Source organism: Odontesthes bonariensis, chromosome 11 (genome assembly GCF_027942865.1).
Source record: "Odontesthes bonariensis isolate fOdoBon6 chromosome 11, fOdoBon6.hap1, whole genome shotgun sequence".
Taxonomy (NCBI): Eukaryota; Metazoa; Chordata; class Actinopteri; order Atheriniformes; family Atherinopsidae; genus Odontesthes; species Odontesthes bonariensis.
Window position 1 is genome coordinate 35,411,749 of NC_134516.1, and position 19,088 is coordinate 35,430,836.

The 19,088-nt window shown below is 43.1% G+C and overlaps 3 non-coding genes and 1 pseudogene across 3 annotated transcripts; 2 read left to right on the top strand and 2 right to left on the bottom strand.

The window, feature by feature from the left end:
* The first annotated feature begins 6,347 nt into the window (after positions 1–6,347).
* trnak-uuu (transfer RNA lysine (anticodon UUU)) lies at positions 6,348–6,421 on the top strand. Its single transcript has one exon. It is a non-coding gene; the product is annotated as a tRNA-Lys (tRNA).
* Positions 6,422–12,831: 6,410 nt separating this feature from the next.
* LOC142393724 (5S ribosomal RNA) lies at positions 12,832–12,950 on the bottom strand. Its single transcript, XR_012772159.1, has one exon. It is a non-coding gene; the product is annotated as a 5S ribosomal RNA (ribosomal RNA).
* A 358-nt stretch (positions 12,951–13,308) lies between these two features.
* Positions 13,309–13,427, top strand: LOC142392985 (5S ribosomal RNA). The gene has a single exon (XR_012771611.1). It is a non-coding gene; the product is annotated as a 5S ribosomal RNA (ribosomal RNA).
* Positions 13,428–13,725: 298 nt separating this feature from the next.
* On the bottom strand, positions 13,726–13,844 carry LOC142393628 (5S ribosomal RNA; annotated as a pseudogene).
* Between the last annotated feature and the right edge of the window lie 5,244 nt (positions 13,845–19,088).

Below are 19,088 nucleotides of genomic sequence, written 5' to 3' on the forward strand. Positions count from 1 at the left end.
TTTTCGTCACTACAAGTGGCGTATCCAGAACATTTTTACTAGGGTGGCCAAGATGTGGCACAAAAATAGTCTGAGGTGGCCATGGAATCACGGAATTATACACACCTCACACACGTGTGTGTGTGTGTGTGTATATAATATAGACAGATACAGTGAGAGAGAAAAAGGGTAGTAACTCATTCAATACATGGGTTTACCGTTTGTTTTGTAAACGATCCCTGGCTGCGCGACCTTGCTGCGCACTGTTCAACCTCTGATTGTTGGAAATTGCTGTCACTCAAAAAATGTGCTCACGTGGTTGGCTGCTTAGCATCTTGCCCCTCCTCACATCGCGAATGTTTGCAAACGGAAAACCTATCTAGGGCTATAGAGTTATCAGTTGTTAAATGAATTGTCTTTACCAATTGAGGAGCCACCTTGTTGTCAAATAAAACACAGCAATGCAGGCCACAGAACAAATACATAAGGATAGATCTTCTTAAAACTTTATGCAAAAGGTAAACTAAGCTTTACATGCTTACTGTGTTATCATTTATATTGACAATTGTTTTTTAAACATGTTCTTTAGAAGACAAACTGAAACACTGACTTTGCATTCAGCATACAACTTTATTTACATAAAATTGTCAAGATTGCAACAAACAAAACTGTATACAATTATATACAAAAAAAGAAATGTAATGTAAAACTTACATAGTAGTATATTTTAAACAAAGTGCAAAAGAGGTAGCCATTTGTAGATTTTTCTCATTCTTCTGCCTCAAAATCCTGAAACACACTGTATGTATGGCGTAAAATTATAAGACACTATAAGACACTATAAAACACTTCACATCAAGTGCAATACCATGCCTGAAAAACAAAATTATAACTTCAGTATAAAGGTGCTTCTTCATAATATAAGAGGTGAAAATGGCACATTATGGTTCTAACATAAACCAAACAAAATCTCAAAACAAAATTTAGAACACATGGCAATTCTGTGTTTATCCATCTTACATCAGATGAATTCTCCTGTTTTGATGGTTGGTAGCAAAGATTTTAATAAACTTGTCCATGTCAAGTGACTTTGCTCCTCTCGACTCAATGCTGAGGACATCCAGGTTGCTCAATCTGTCATCATTCATAGTTGTGCGCAAATGGGTCTTGATGAGTTTCAGAGCAGAGAAGCTCCGCTCACATGCTGCACTACTCACTGGGAGGGCTATGGCAATCTTGCACAGACGGAAAAGCTCGTGAAAAACATCTTTATGAGGCTCTAGAAAGATTGCAAGTCCAACAATACCAGACAAATTTGGCATGCTGCTTTGTTGTTTCCTTTGCAAAAGCCTTCTTGTTTGGTGGAGTTCATGACCCAGATCTTCAGGATCACTTGCATAAATTTCTCCTAAGCGGAAGACTGCTGCCTCTTGAAGGAAAGTTTTGCTTTTGGGGTCCAAAGCTTGTATTCCTGTTATCAGTGCTAGTGTAGAGTAATTAATAAATTATAAACAGCATAGTTTGTGCCTGTATGAGCTTGCCCATAGGAAACCGTTTCATGGCCGAATATCTCAAGAGAGCAGCCAGACGCCTCGCGAATATCTTCGGAACAGCTCCAAATGTTCAACAACAAGCAGGGGTGAGTAGAACATCATGTTATAATGTGAAATCAAGGGCCCAATGTCAAAAAACCGGTCTTATCCTTTAAACGTTGCCTTTTTCCAATGGGAGAATCCCAGAGAAAATGCAAATACAGATGCCTGGGTATTTGGCAAAGACAAATGTCTGCACGCAAAACAGTAGGCAGCGTTTTGACATTGTGAGTATTCAAGCCATGGGTGCTGTTTGTACCACTCGTCTTTGAAGGACCTCTTCCTGTCTCCTTGCAGGGTTCGTGGGAAATGCTGAGATGAGGCTGTGTAGGACCTGCTTCTCTGGACTGTGAAATGTCTGTAAAATATAAAGAATCATAAGTCAGTTTTTACAAGGTTTTATTTACAATGACAAGTTGCAAAGTGAATATGTGATCCATGTTTCAATGTTACTTAAAATAGAGGGAAATCATAATTCTGTGTGAACTAAAAAGATAAAATGTCACAACATACCGTGAGGTCCAGGTGGAGCAGCATGTACAACAAGCTCTCGGTCATCAGTGTCACCTATTGACATGCTAGTACCTGAAGCAGTGAAAACAATAACCATTACATACATAGACTGAATGTGGACAGATCAGTGTCACATATTGTCCTTCATATTGTCTTGAGAGTTTTTATGTTTAGGTCTGGCGTTTTCTATGTATCCACAAAAATGAAAGAAAAATGTCTGCACACTTAAGTTAAATCCTTGTTGTGTTATTTTAATTCGCCAAGCTTTCAGTCTGCTGACCTTGTTCAATACATTTCACAGTTTTTGTTTATGTTTGGCACCTTTTAATCGAGAGCGCGGTGTAATCCGGTTAAATGCTATATATTCACATATAAATATCATAAACAATTTTCGTAAAATAACTCAGTATGAGAGAGTACACAACAACTTGAAGTAACATGTTCATGAATGACATCTGAACCTGACATACCATGCTTAGTAGGTGGAGTTCCAGACAATACTGGGACACAGTCAGTCTCCTCCTCCAAGTGTGGCTGGTCAACTGTGGGAATACAAGGATGGTTTAAAATAACAGACAGACAGACAGACACGTGCTCACACACATACATACAAATCTTACTCATCTTCTTCTGTCTTAACATTTGTCAGCTTTTTAAATTGTGTGTAGTGGTAGTACTTCAGACAGATGTAACTGTAATTCAAACTTTCCATACATAACCTACCATCTTGTATTGAGGGAGTGGACTGCTCATCATCACCATCACTACGCTGCTGCCTTGTGTGGGCCTCTGCACTGCTGCTGCTGGTAGAAGCTGTCGCTGACTCTGACTCTTTTCTTCTTTTTAGAAAGAAGCTCTGAATCTTTTCCTCTCTTCATATTCTCTTAATATCTCTGGATGAAATGTAATTCAATTACTCAATAATGCAACCAGTCATGTTTAGCTATGGGTGGGTGAAGTCACACTCTGAAGTAGACCTGCGCTGTGGGTTACAGGGGGCTGGTGACCGTGATCTGGACTTCACTTCAATGATTCACTCCAACTTTACTTAAACTATAGTTGTTACTTCTTCAAATGGGTTGAAGACACGGACAAGAGGCTCCTCACTCTCAAAGTCACCACAACTTAAGAGTCCGGCATACTTCAAACGTTGACTTCATGTGCTAGGTTTCGACATACAGCAGGATAAATTAGCTGCTAGCCTACTGCTGTCTGTATCCTACTCATGAAAGTACCCAACTTTCGAGAAACGTATGTTGCTCCTGTCCTGAACGGTTTCATATTCAATTTATCCTGTTAGCAACAACAAAAAAGAAACTGACTAACTGGTTTGCAGGCTGCGGTTTTAGCTAAAACGTGTGCCCTCCTCTCGTCTTTTAGCTGTTCCTCTCACATAAAGTTTGTTGAATAAAGTTCCCCTGCACACTCAGAGCAAATTACGACATAAATCATTATATTACCATACCTTATTGTATGAATCCGATAAATCCAGTTAATGGATGCGGGCTCTCTGATCCTGTTTTGCGGGAGCTGCAGGTGACAGGCAGTGTTCATCTCGCGTTGGCTCTACTGAGCAGGGTTGCCAGATGTTGAACGATAAAATAAGCCATAGCCGCCCAGACCTGCATGGTCACTCGAAAAACTGATCAGAAATCAGCTCTCTGCAGCATCAGTCCGACCATTATTATACTGTTAGTTCAAAATGTAAAACTGATCCGTCAGCCAGCCATCACCATTGACTGACAGCGTTTCTCTTGTTTGTTGTGTGGACGAACTTGATCAATTACCTATCAGATCTAGGGTGGCCATCGGGGTGACCAATGACATTTCAGTGGTGGCCCTGGCCACCCTTGGCCACTACCTAAAAAGCCATTGGTCACTACCTCCCAGAGTCGGGAGTGGGTAATTTGCGCGCCTGCTGCCTTCCTTGGATGTGGTAGCCGTTTCTCAGGCTCCCTCTCCGGAGGGAGAAGTAGCCTGAGAAACGGCTCGAGGTTATCGGTCACCAAAGCGGCCGGGGCACCCCGAGAGGCACCCCGCATGGGTTTTGGGTCTGATAAATGCACGCATCCCCGAAGGTCAGCGCTCGTTTTGCATGTATTAACTCTAGAATTGCCACAGTTATCCAAGTAACGGTAGAGCGATCAAAGGAACCATAACTGATTTAATGAGCCATTCGCAGTTTCACTGTACCGGCCGTGTATACTTAGACTTGCATGCTTGTGTTCATTTTATTGTGATCTTAACGCAAGTTTTAATTTTTTTTTTAAATATCGTCAAAATATCTTTATCGTGAAACTCCTAAAAAATATCGACATAATTTTTTTTGCCCATATTTCAAATGAGTGAAAGTTAATGAGCTAATTTAATTCTTTGGGATTTTTTTTTCTAAAAAGCCAGTAATTAAGGCAGTATTAACTTGATGAGAACATCCACCCCTACTCTCAATATGTGAAATGCCTCTCATAGTTCATTATTAGTCGGCTAATTGATGAATTAACATCCTGCTGCTGAACATGTGTTTAAAAATAAATAAATCAGAAGGAAACCTGCAGGAGAAAGTCTTCTAGCAGCTGTCTCTCTGTGTTTATTGGCATACAGCACGGTTAGTGAGATCTAGATCCATGTGGGCACTCAGGACGGATTTAAATAGCGACTCTGAATGGACGGTAAACCCGCACTGAAGGCCCAGTGAGCCAAAGCACGGCCGCCACTGAAAAATATATTTGAAACCTGTCAATATGCTAACTTTGCGTGTTTACCTCTATAACTGATGTTATATGTAAAACAGAGCACATGGTCAATTAGCTTTTTAAAAATCTTTATTTTAAAGAAAACGATCAAAACAAGAGTTTTTCTGGAAGATTTAAATAAGTTCTGAATATGCATAGAAGAGAGGTTACATTTGAGTTTATTTTCTTTGTACAAAACCTAAAGCAAAAACCTGAAGTCTGCACACTGAGGAAAACTGGTTTTGAGGATATTTATGAAATTTCCTCCTAATAACCAACTTGGGTCGGTGTCCCCAGTGGAACATTTCATGTGTAGTCTGCAGGTTTCATGTTTTCAGCTGGAGATGGATGCTTTTTGTTCTGTATGTTACATATTTTTATCTTGATCAGGACATTCAGAACGCTTGCATGCACAGGTAAGTCCAGCTTCAGTTCCAGGTGTACTCGTCCATTTAACTGGACCACCATGTTGTCCCAGCGTACATGCACGGGATAGACTGTGTAGGAAACCTTCATGACATTCTGCTGCCTCTAACTTTCTCTGTGGGACATCACGCTGCATGTAAGTGCAGCTGAAATCGCTGCCAACATGTTGTCTTTAAGTCACCTGAAGGGGGATTTTCTCACATGAGGCTGCGGTTATAAAATCAGGATTTTATTAGAGCAGAGCGACAGTCTGGACATGCTTTAAGTGACCACGAGTTGACACGTAGTCTTAATGGCTGATTTTCAGTTTAGCCGTCTGACAGAAGAAACAGAAAAATATGTGGATGAGAGCAGCTTTATTGGGAATTTGGCTGGAAATATACACTCATTCTTTCCTGTTTTTACTAAAAGATGCAGAAATATTAAACTCTGTAACATGTGTTTAGTGCACCAACCCATGCCAACTCAGTTAGCATACATACAGTTATAGGAATAGTTTACTGAATGTCCCATCTTGTAGACGGCCTCAGTGTTGCATTTCCAGTCCAGTCTGCTGTCCAGGTGAACCCTCAGGTATCTGTAATCCTCAACCACCTCTTCACCGAGGATGGAGACGGTGTTCAGCTGACTGCTGCTGCTCCTAAAATCCACAATCATCTCTTTTGTTTGTATTCAGATGAGGCGATAGTTTATTTTCCTATAGATGTGATAGTTTCATGTAGATGTGCTGAGGTGTGACAGGGCAGCTGTTGGTACATGGAGGATGTGAGGTCTGTAGCAGGAGGCAGCAGCATGCTGAGTTTGTCTGAACTCTTCCATCTGTCTGATCCCACATTATCCCAAAGCCTGTGAGCTTTTCCATTCCTGACCACACATCCCTCACACTGTTCTGCTGCAGATAGTTTCCCACCGACTTGCTCTCTTCCTTTTTTCTTCACACTCCTCCTTAACTCCCTGTTTCCCTCCATGAAGGCCTTCTTCTTTATGCTCAGTGGCTGCAACACAAGTTCACATCAACCAGGCGTTTGTTCAGAAAGCAGCGTCACAGCTTTGGACTCAGGAAGTGTTTCAGATGTCAGCTGTCACTCAGACACACTCTCATAGGGCCTGGATAGCTCAGTTGGTAGAGCATCAGACTTTTAATCTGAGGGTCCAGGGTTCAAGTCCCTGTTTGGTGTAGAAATGTAATCTACCACTTAACCTGTACTTCCCTCTATGCCTGCACTCTGTTTCTACACTGTCACCTCTGACAGAGCCTGGCTGATGCTTTTCCTTCTATGTAGCTTTGCTGTTAGCTGCATCGTTACATCCTCATTTGTAAGTTATATAAACTATAGAATAATTCTATAGAAACTATAGAAATCACCTTAAATACACCAGTTGCAGAGTGTTGATCACATTCACTGAAACTACAACAGGTTAAGAGCATTTATCATGAATAGTGCTGCTTTATATCAGGGCTTCTTTTCACTTAGATTTCACTATTTGGACAATCTGTAATGAACGGAACAGAACACAAGACATTACAAAGATAAATCAACGTTGGTGCAGTTTAAACAACAAGGGCATTGTTTGCTTCATTTAAGTGGCAATAAAACAAAGCACTTCATCAGAAAAATCAGTGGCAGAAATATATTTTGTAAAGGCCTCAAGAGACATAGATGTTGGAGGAAGTTGCGTAAACTGTGATGATGTCACAAGTTCAGTCGCAGTGGTGCTTCCAGCTTCTCTGGAGTTTGGTGTGTTCCACATAAGGAGCAGTATTCTTTAGTATTTCAGCTTTAGACTGACAACATTTGCTGCTCAGTTTTCCTCTGAGCCACAGAGATGCTCAGCTTTCATTGTGTCCAATAACTGCAGCTTCTAAAGTGGATTTCATAGCACTGCTGCATCTCTGACAGTTATCAGATCATTTGGGTGGAAACACATACATCACAACCCTCTGAATCTGCTTTCAGTCCCACTTGAACAGTCTCTCACAGTTTCAGACACAAAATGTGTCTTTTAGTTTGAATCTCAGCTGATATCTCCAACAACTGTAGAGGGACTCATATCATTTCACCAGCTGGTGTGATAAACTTACAGAAACAGCTCAGGAGCAGCACCGGGGATCTTTTGGGAGAAAAGGGGATTCTCTCCATGCTGATAGAGCTGGTGATAAATGAGTTTCTAACTCGTTTCAGGTCACTTGCCCTTCCTCGTGTGTCTCGGTCTGATTGTGGGATGAATGTTTCCACCTGTCCCCTGTTAACCCAGTGTATAAGAGTCTGCGTCCCCCCTTGTCTTGTGCCAGTGGGTCGTATTCGTCAGTATCTACGTGCGTTCACTCCGGCCTTCCCAAGTCTGGTCACAGCCTTGTTCCAAGCAACCTTCGTGGTTTGTTCTGTTTCTCTTAGAGAGAGTTTTTAGTTTTGGTCATTTTTATATCACTGATTGGTTAAACCATAGTATATGTTTCAGAGCTCTTTTGTTTCCTCCGAGTGGAGTGATTCTTTGTTTTCTTAAATGTTTTTCATAGCCTAGTGCCTCTGCTTTGCAGGACTGTTTTTCAGTTGATTACTAACCATAGTCTTCTCAGTCTTTCCTCCGTAGTGGGAGGGATTTTGCGTTACTTATAACTTTTGAAAGTCTTTTTGTTTTTCCTCCTAATAGTGGAGCGAGTATTATTTTGATCATTTTTATATCTATACTTCTTCCATTTTTGGGAGAAGTATATTTAGATAATTCCATAGCCTGTATTTGCTTCTCTCTCGGAGAATTGATCCTCTGCTTTTCAATAAAGCTTGTTATTGGAAAACCTTCTCCCTGCATCTGCGTCCTGAGTTCCTGGGCCTGACAACACTTTCCATAAAGCTTATTGCGGACAGACGCTTTTAAAGTATCTATCTGTTGAGTTGTAAATACATTTTATGATAGTTAGCCCATATATACTCTGTTTTCTTATAAGAGTTTTGAGCAAAGTTGTGCCTTGCTTATTTGTGTGAAGGTGGTAAATTCCACTGTTAGGAATGTGGTCTGGTCCGGCCTGAAACTGAATCCCCCTTTCCTTCTTTTGAGAGCTTTTTGTACACACCCATTTCCGAATAAAATGGAGGAGGCGTGATGGAGAAGCTTCAGAGTGGTTAGGAGATTGTAAGGAGCTTTCTCCTCACCAGCTCTCCTCAGGAGTAAAAATCCTTGACGTCTCTCTCTCTATCTTTATGAATTTCTAGGTATTTGAACCTGACACTATCCATAGATTATGACGTCAAAAACCGAACAAGTTAAACAATACCGTACATCCATGTAGGCCTATTTATTAAACATTAATGTACCTGTAACCTGTAATGAATCATTCATAATACACAAACAACGGTATGCACTAGCCTATCAACTGACTAAGAACGTACACTCATGCAACTTTCATGAGACAACTAAAGGAAAAAAAAGAATATGGACAGAAATAATGACAGAAATAACAAACCATATTCATAATAGGATTTTGAACTTGAATGGGAAAATATAAGTTGGATCCAGCTTAAATAGGTAGCCCATATGGGCAGTATTGGTCGGTTAGAGAAGTTGTTTATTTGATGTTATATCTAATATTGCAGAACATCAAAGCCTGTGGAAGAGAGAAGTGTTTGAGGCTTGGACCTGGTGCGCTCAGAGGTGGAGCGGCGTTTTGATCAGGAGGGACTCCGCGGAGGGCGAGAGCAGGCAGTTCAGGGGAAACGAGTGGATGTGGGTTCCCGGAACTGACCCCCTTTCCACGAGAGCGGCTAAGCCTTGAGCTGGGCATACTGAGGGATGTGTGTGGGGGTCCATCCTGCAAACCTTGCAGCACCAACCCCGCTCCATGCTGTCAGAGGTGGAGAAGCTCATTAGGCTTTCTCTGGCCCCGCCCATATCTGTGGCGGCATCCGAGCGCTCTTTCTCAGCCTGAAAACCTGGCTGCGCAGCACCATGACGCAGGAGAGACTTAACACATTTGGCCATTATGAACGCTCACAGCGACCTTATGGAAGAAAGCCATGTCTCGACCCTGCTTAGAATTTTCATTAGTAGGTCAACTGAGAGAAGGTCCACTTTTGGAAATGTATGAGTCAGGAGCGCAGACTTTTCTTTTTTTCATTTGTGGTGTATTTTATGCTGTTATGTTCCTTAAATGGCTTGATTTGGTTATCAATTTTTATTTTCTGAACAATAAAGATGCCGTGATCATACATTCTATTTCTCTTATAACTGCATGTTATTATAAAATAACTTCAAATCAAATCCTCAATCATTGATAAGTGTGCGTGCTTCCCCCGCCCCTCCCAACAAAAACCCCGCCACCCCAAACAGAACAGTTCCAACATCTATGGTGTCAACTGTATGCTCTCTCCCAACGTCTCAGCTGATGGAAACATCCCTCACACACATAGTAAACTCACTCAGTTACTCGTGTAAGAAACACACAGAAAAACATGTTGCCCTGAACTCGGCGCTGCACTTGCTCGCTTGCTTGGGTGAGGAGGTGCTACGGTGGCCCTGAAGTGCAAATCACAACTGCAAAAGAGAAAGCGACAACGGCAAATTAAAAATTCATTAAAATTTATATGGAGGAACAAAAACCACTATGTTAAAAAAATCTGTAATAATGAACTGATACGATAATGGTGGCCTTAGCTTTTTAGACTTTTACACTTTAAATAATACTTTCAAAATAAATCGGCTTAAACAATTTATCAAGAACACATCTTCAATTTGGAACTTCATACCGAATTTAATTTTCTCTAAATTAGGAGGCCTAAATTTCTTTTGACTTTGTAATTATAATGTAGAAAAAATCCCCTCAAAGCTATCCTACTTTCATAAACAGATGCTTCTTTCTTGGTCATTGATCTACAAACATAATTTTTCCCCACATAGATACAACATATGGAACAATAGTGGTATGAAGTTCCACATTTAAAATGGGTTCTTGATAAATTGTTGCCAATTGCCAATTTATTTTGAAAACATTAATACCACCTCAAACCAACTGGGTTATGTGTCGCACACGGAGCAAGACACCTGAGCTCAGCCACTCTGCTGGGAAATAATATGGGCACGGAGCGCAAAAAGAGCGAGATGAGGAGGTAACTGGGCTATTTAGTCCATCCCACCTGCAGTAAATGGCTACACCGGTGTGCCATTCTGTTTGCCCCCCCCCCCCGGCCCTATATTAAATTTGGGATTTTTTTTAAAGGCTTAGACAGGCTGGATATAGATAGTTAGATATTGTAGCTGGCTAGTTAGATATAGGCCTACAAATTTAGTAACTAAATGTGTTTGATACTTTAAATAAGTCTTTGATACGTTTTGCTTTATTTTATAACAGCATTTAACTCACATAAATAAAATGCAGATGATGGCGCGTTCAACTTAGCCTACCTCCACATGTTTTACAGTCATTAAGTCCGCCGTGGGCAATACTGAAGTCACTGCTGCATACAATGCACCTCGCACGGTGGCATCATTCTTCACCTTCACTAGACATGGATATACTTTAGTATATTCTGCTGTAAAATGAGTCTTATATTTTCGTTTTTTACTCAAGGATTCACCCTCTGCCATTTGGCAGGATGCACAGTTTTGAGTGGTAACTTAGGTAACTGTCAGAGAGTAAATCGAAGCCCTCCCACACCGAACGTTATTGGCTTATTTTGCTGATTAAACCAATCAGCGCGCCCTCTGACAAGCAATCGCCCTGAACGCTGGTTGAACAGAGCATCGCTTTGGACAGATACGCACAGGTTTCACACCTCTCCCCACACCCCTCTCTCTCTCGTGCCTGCGCAGTCGAAACGCGCATGGTACACGAGTTATTGTATTGCCTGCACGCTCTCACTCGCATTGAAAAAAAAAAAAAAAACACTCCCTAGCATAGTCTAAAATCCGGGATATTTTATCCGACTCGCGGGCATCGGTGATTAACTATCAATATCAGGGAGACTCCCAGAACTTCCGGGAGACTTGGGATGTCTGCTCATATGATGCGAAAGCATCTATGCTACTAAACCAGTCTTCACCATTTCCCCAAAGAAAGACAGCGCCAGTGCATTATGAACCTAATGTATCCTCCTCTCTGCATCAAACACATTCATGCTGCCTTAACTGAAAACTGTACTATTTCCACGTTGCAAATTTGAAAGTCAGGCCAAAATGCCATCGTGGTCAATTTGGGGAAAACGGAAAACTCATGCTACAACATTTCCAATGTGAGACTTTCAAAGTAATTAGACTTTGGAACTGTTAAAAGTTTTTAAGATAATCACAGGACTATGGTGGGAAACCGCCCAAACTCACCTTAACCATGGCCTGAACAGGCTAACGTTATGCCTGTTTGGTTCGTTAGCTAGCTAACTAACGCTAATGTTAGCTCATGAACGCTAACAGTCGGAGCAGTAATTAAAACATATTAAGAAACATACTTGCTTGATAACTTACCTTATTTATTCTTTTTCAAACAAATTTTAAAAAAACTGAAAAAGTGGACTCAGCAGGCTCCCCTCAGTGCCCCGGCCTGTGTGCTGGACTGCTGCGTTGCTGACATAGACATAATATACGTTGCTGAGCGGGAGAGACTGAATGTTACTACTGCGCATGCACACTTCTTCTTCTTTGAATGCGCAGTGGGAGTGAGACTGTGTTGCTACATATTGTTGAGTGAGCTTCACTCTAAATAAAGTCATCTTCACTCTAAACACTAAGTTTTTTGCCTTTTTTACCATGCAACTAACTATTACTTCATAAATATCAGTCATAAGTGCATATTGTAATTAACCTAGTAAAGTTAACAAATGTCTGGGAAGCTATTGGATTTTACAGTGAAGATGTATTGGACATAGATAATCCATGAGCCTAGTCAAGCGGTGAAGTTGTAAAGAAATGAGATGAAAAAAGTGATCAGAGCTTCATCCTCTGTGGCTGGTTGACTGTTAGAGCTTCCAGCTGCCTCTAACTCCCACAGCTTAAACCACAGCTGTCCCTCACAGGGTAGACGTCTCAGATGATGTTCTGAATGGGGTGGTTTATATAATCAATGTGTAAAAGTGTTTGTGTACTGGACTATATTACCTGAACATAGCTGGGGAAATGTTGCATCAGATTCACTTTCTTAAAGACACCTAACCCCTGAGGGAGGTCATCACAACAGTATGCACTATTTATAACACTCTCGTACTCTCTCATTCACAGTGACGGTGCAGCTGTCAAAACAACACGACTCATGATTAACTTCCGTCTGACAAATCCATGTTAATCACATCATTTTTATCAACAGCGACATTTTCTTTGCAATTGTTACAAAATTACAGTTCCATTTACTTCAACACAGACACAGACACCAGGAAGTTAACCAGCTTGGGCTGCTGCTGATTGGTTGGCAGACACCTCTGTTTCTGTTTGGCTCTCAGTCTCCATGTTGCTGATCCTGGATCTGCTGAGATGTCCCAGCAGGCCAGGTTAGCTTTGATCCTCATACATTTAACTTTGTCCTGAGAAGGGACAAGTTCCAAAAAGTCAAACAGGGACTACTTTTGCATTTGACGTAGCCAAACTGCATGCGCCTGGAGAAGCCAAAAGGCTTACAGCACCTGGTATTCCCAAGCGGTCTCCCATCCAAGTACTAACCAGGCCCGACCCTGCTTGGCTTCCGAGATCGGACGAGATCGGGCGTGTTCAGGGCGGTGTGGCCGTAAGCCACAGTCCCTGTGACAAATATATGTTATATAGGTGCTGGAACCATACGTTTCCCCTATTTTTACCAGAGAGCTGGCTTGAGAGGCTGCTGTTGAGCCTGCACGTTGACTTCCCTGATGTGATTGTTCTCTGCAGCTGAAAATGGGACTCTCAGATAACTTAGTGTCTGTCAAGCTCCTCTGTTCCCTGTGTGTAGTTTTGTGTCCGTTGTCATATAGAGAAACCAGGGAAGCTCAATCCCACGACATGCTCATGAACTGCGTCTTCTCTAAACAGTATAGTTCTATTTTACAAGTCGGAATACAATAACAGATTCTGTTTCAGAATCTATAAAGAGCTGGTTTGTGATTCCATTGCTGGCTTACGGCCACACCGCCCTGAACACGCCTGATCTCGTCAGATCTCAGAAGCCAAGCAGAGTCGGGCCTGGTTAGTACTTGGATGGGAGACCGCCTGGGAATACCAGGTGCTGTAAGCCTTTTGGCTTCTCCAGGCGCATGCAGTTTGGCTACGTCAAATGCAAAACTAGTCCCTGTTTGACTTTTTGGAACTTGTCCTTTCTGAGGACAAAGTTAAATGTATGAGGATCAAAGCCAACAATGGCCTGGGACATCTCAGCAGATCCAGGATCAGCAACATGGAGACTGAGAGCCAAACAGACACAGAGGTGCCTGCCAACCAACCAGCAGCAGCCCAAGCTGGTTAACTTCCTGGTGTCTGTGTGGCACACGGTGATGGTCAGATGTTACATGCAGGCCGCAGAGAGAAGAGAAAAAAGCTAACAGCACCTGGTATTCCCAAGCCGTCTCCCATCCAAGTACTAACCAGGCCCCACCCTGCTTGGCTTCCAACATCGGACGAGATCGGGCGTGTTCAGGGCGGTGTGGCCGTAAGCCAGAGTCCCTGTGACAAATATATGTTATATAGGTGCTGGAACCATACGTTTCCCCTATTTTTACCAGAGAGCTGGCTTGAGAGGCTGCTGTTGAGCCTGCACGTTGACTTCCCTGATGTGATTGTTCTCTGCAGCTGAAAATGGGACTCTCAGATAACTTAGTGTCTGTCAAAAGCCTCTGTTCCCTGTGTGTAGTTTTGTGTCCGTTGTCATATAGAGAAACCAGGGAAGCTCAATCCCACGACATGCTCATGAACTGCGTCTTCTCTAAACAGTATAATTCTATTTTACAAGTCGGAATACAATAACAGATTCTGTTTCAGAATCTATAAAGAGCTGGTTTGTGATTCCATTGCTGGCTTACGGCCACACCCCCATGATCACTTGTGACAGTCGGTGCCCTGCAGCAATTTGATTGAGAGAGAGCGCGTGCTTTTGAAAGAGTGAGTGAAAGTGTTTGGTGAGTGTTTTGACTGATCGTGTGTGAGTTAGATTTGTTTGTATAGTTGTGTGTTTTGTTATATTCCCCCAGCAGCTCCGCTGTTCGGGGGAACGTCCTTGTTTCGTGTGTTTTTGTAACCGGACGGATACCATGGCAAACGAAACAATGGAACGGAAAATGACAACGATACTGAACAATGGAGAACGGCTGACGGATGACAGGCGAGTGAATGATGGTGGGAAAGAAAGCGAGATTAGGAGAGTAAATGAAGGTATGAATAAAGGAGGAAATGAAAATGGAGGAGAGAAAGTGAGAAAGAATGGAGAAGTGAATGCAGCAATTTGGAATGGAGAAAGCAGAAGTGCGAGTTTGAATGAAGAGAATATGAAGAATGACAGAGAAAATGTGAAAGACGGTGGCTTCAAAAAGGAGCTGACCGTGATTGTGGAGCTAGCAGGGCCAGACAAAGTGACTTTGATGGAGTTGCTGAGAGGCATAAAGGAAAGCTGCGGTATAGTTCTTGCCTGCAGAATGAAGGCAAAGAGCACATATGAAATCACCATGCAGGACGGGAAAGGCAAGGCGCGCCTCATGGACGGCTTTCTATTAAAGGGAGTGCGGGTAATGGCAAAGGAAGTTCGAAGCAATGAACTGGTTGTATCCTTCCTTAACTTGCCCCCGTACATCACTGACGAGGAAATATGCCAAAAATTAGCAACTTGGGGGGTGAAGGCAACTTCGCCGATTAAAAGGAGGAAATGGCCTGGAACAGACGTGGCCGACGGCACGCGATTTTGCAAGGTTCAATTCAACGACAAAGTGCAATCGCTGCCGTATTCGACCAAATTTGAAACCCTGGAGGGGGGAGAATACTTTCGCGTAATACATGACAGACAAGTTAAAGTATGCCGGCTATGCATCCAGCCGGGACATATTCTAAGAGAATGTCCTGAATTTAAGTGCCATAAATGCGCAAAACAGGGGCATTACGCACGAGAGTGCAATAATGGGACAGACAAGGAGCAGCACAACGGAGAACAGGAGGAGCAGAGCGGAGGTGGAGGAGCGAGTCAGGAGATTGTTGGTGGAGAGGAGGAGCAGAACGGAGGTGGAGCAGTGAGCTTGGAGCTCGTTGGTGGAGAGGAGGAGCAGAGCGGAGGTGGAGCAGTGAGCTTGGAGCTCGTTGACGGAGAGGAGGAGCAGAGCGGATGTGAAGGAGAGAACCTGGAGCTCGTTGACGGAGAGGTGGAGCAGATGGAGGAGGGAGGCGAGCGAGACGGAGAGGAGGAGGACCTGACGGTGGTGGAGGAGACACCAACGCAGATGAGAGGGGAGAAGGAGAGAGATGGCCACAACAGCAGCGAGCAAGGAGAGGACAGAGGAGAGGAGAGGAGAGGAGAGGAGAGGAGAGGAGAGCCATAGTGGAGAGAAGAAGACGGCAGACGAGTGGAGCAAGCAGAGGACTGAGGAGGCAGCCGGGGGGGGGGGGGGGGGTAGGGGGGTCAAGGGAGGACTTGCGGGCAGGGCAGGAATGTGAATGGGCAATGGGAGAAGTAACAGACAGCAGTGAGGATAACATGGAGGAGGTGATGGCAACTAGAAAAAGGCCTCTGGGGAAAAGAGAAGTGAAAAGGATTGGGAAGGTGAAAAAGAGTTTAAAATGAAGAGAAAAATAATTGTGTATATAATACTATTTATGTTAAAAATTACATCTTTTAATGTAAATGGGCTGCGTGACAACAACAGAAGGCAACAAGCCTGGCAGGTGTGTGACGGGGATATTATGTGTGTGCAAGAGACACATTGGGATGAGGAGTGCATGAGAGAAGTAAAGAAGGAATGGATGGGAGAAATGTATGTGAACAACAGTGGGGCAAAGTCCAGAGGGGTGGCTATTCTAGTGAAGAGGGGAGTAGTCGGCAACATAAAGAAGTGTGTGGATGATGGGGAGGGACGAATGATAGGGATCACGTTCGATTATGTGGGGAAAGAATACAGACTAATAAATGTGTATGCACCAAATGAGGAGAAGGAGAGAAAGGTCTTTTTTGAGGGAATAGGAGGAATGTGTGGGGAGAACTGCATGGTGGTGGGAGACTTTAATGTATGGTGTGGGAGATTGGATGCATCTGCGAGTGTGTGCTTTAAGAGCGACTCTACAAGAGGTGTGTTGAAAGAGGTAATGAGAGTGAACGGATTGATAGATGTATGGAGGGAGAGGAATCCAGAGAAGAGGGAGTTCACAAGGAGGCAAGTGGTGAGAGGGGTGTTAAAGCAGAGCCGGATAGATTTAGTGCTCAGTACGAGGGACATAGAGAACAAGATAGGTAAGATAGAATATAGGGTAACTGCACTGAGCGACCACATGATGGTAGGGTTTAGTTTAGGACAAGGCATAGAGAGGAGGGGGGAAGGAGTGTGGTGTTTGAATGGTGAGTTGCTGAAAGAAAGAAAGTATAAGGAGAAAGTGAGAGAATGTATTGCAAGGAGAATAAATGAAAACATGTATGAGGATGACATTGGGAGGTGGTGGGAAAGCTTTAAAGAGGAGATAAAGGATTTGAGCATAGCTTATAGTAGAAACAGGAGTAGGGAAGAGAAGGAAAGAGAACAGAGGTTAAAGCGAGAATTAGACAGAGAAGCAGAGAGAGCAGATAGGGAAGCAGGACATGATTTAGCGAGGTATATAGGAATTAAGGAGGAGCTGAAAGGGATAGAGCAGAAGAAGTGTATGGGAGCGATAGTTAGAAGCAGGGCCAGATACGCCATTGAGGGAGAGAAGTGCACAGGGTTTTTTTTAGGGTTAGAGAAGACAAAGCAGAAGAGGAATTTCTTAGAACAGGTAGAAGGGAAGAAGGGAGAGAAGATAAAAGATTTTGTAGGGATAGCGGATAGGGTAGAAGAGTTTTATAGGGATTTATTTAGGAAAGAAGAGGTAGATGAGGAGAGCATAAGGCAGATAATAGCAAAGGTGAGGGCTAGGCTAACAGAGGAGGGCAGGGACATGTGTGAGGGTGAGATAGGGACGGGAGAAATAGAGAAAGCGATAGGGGGGTTAGGGAGGAATAAGAGTCCAGGGTTAGATGGGTTGACAGGGGAATTCTACAGAGAGTTTAGAGAGGATTTAGTGCCTGTGTTAGATAAGCTATTTAAATGGATAGAAGAAAAGGGAGAGATGCCAGTTAGTATGATGACAGGATTAGTTAGTATAATACACAAGAAAGGGGATAGGGACAGATTAGAAAACTACAGACCACTGAGCATGTTAAATGGAGATTATAAAATATTAGCCCGGGTGCTAGCAAACAGGATCAAAAGAGTAATAGGGACGGTGGTGGGAAGCACACAGGCTTACAGCATACCAGGTAGGGACATAGCAGACACAATAAGTAGCATCAGGGACACGATAGATTACATGAAGGGAGGAACAGGAGGGTTAGTGGTTAGTTTAGATCTGAACAAAGCATTTGACAGAGTAGACCACACATACTTGTACAAGGTGTTAGAAAAGGTAGGGTTTGGGGAGAGGTTAGTGGGATGGATTAAGAGGTTATATGATAGGGCAGTTAGTTGTGTTAAAATAAATGGGATAATCACAGACACGTTTAGATTAGAGAGGTCAGTTAGGCAAGGGTGTCCGCTATCGGCGCTGCTGTACTCGATATCTGCAGAGCCTTTAGCGGCGATGCTGGAGAAAAACGACAGGATCAGAGGCATAGAGTTGCCAGGGGGGCACAGAAGTTTAGTTTATCAGTACGCAGATGACACGACAGTTACAGTTAGGGACAGGGAGAGCGTAGCTGAGGTTTTAGAGAGTGTAGAGCTGTATGGTAGGGCATCAGGGGCAAAATTGAACAAAGAAAAGTCAGAGGTCATGTATATAGGGGCAGGTAGAGCAGGGCAAACAGAACTAGGGTTGAAGGAGAAGAAGGATTATTTTAGAGTGTTAGGTGTAAACTTAGGGATAGAGGCCAGAGAAGGGAGAGATATGCAGTATGAAGGGCTAATGAATAGCATCAAAAAAACACTGGCGTTTTGGAAGAAGAGAGGGCTTACACTGAGGGGGAAGGTGGTGGTAGTGAATGCGTTAATAGTGAGTAAGATTGGTTATGTGATGAATGTGTTGGATGTGCCTGAGAGAGTGTTGAAGGAGATGGAGAGAATGGTGAATGAGTTTTTATGGGATGGGAAAGGAGTTAGGATAGCTAGGGAGGTGTTGGAGAATGAGTATGAGGATGGTGGGTTAAAACTAATAAATTTAGAAAGGAAAAAGAAAGCTATGAGAGTGAAAATGATGGTAAGATATTTAAAAAATAAAAAAGATCAAGTGTGGAAGGTGTTTCTAGGGAGGGCAATAGATGAATGTGGTGGATGTGGTGGGAGTGCGGTGTACATGGATTTGAAGGAAGGTATGTTAAGCGGAGTGTCTGAGTTTCATAAGGAGGTGCTGGGAGCGTGGGGGGAGTTTGTGAAAAATGTGGAGTATGAATGTAAGAATGTGAGGCAGGTATGGGAGCAGCCAGTGTTTTTAAACCCAAAAATCACGTGTGGGGGGAGCACAATATATAATAGGCTGATGTGGAGGGCAGGGATCAGGAAAGTGAGGGATATAGTGTATGAATATGTACCAGGATTTATGAGGGCACAGGTGATGGTGGACGAGGTGAGAGAAAGGGGGGATGAGATGGCGCTGAGAACGGCAGAAGGGGTTATGGGGAAAATAAGGGAGGGAATGCCGAGTGAATGGGTGAGAATGATTGAGGGTGAGGTGGGGGAAAATGAAAATGAAGCTGGAGAAATGG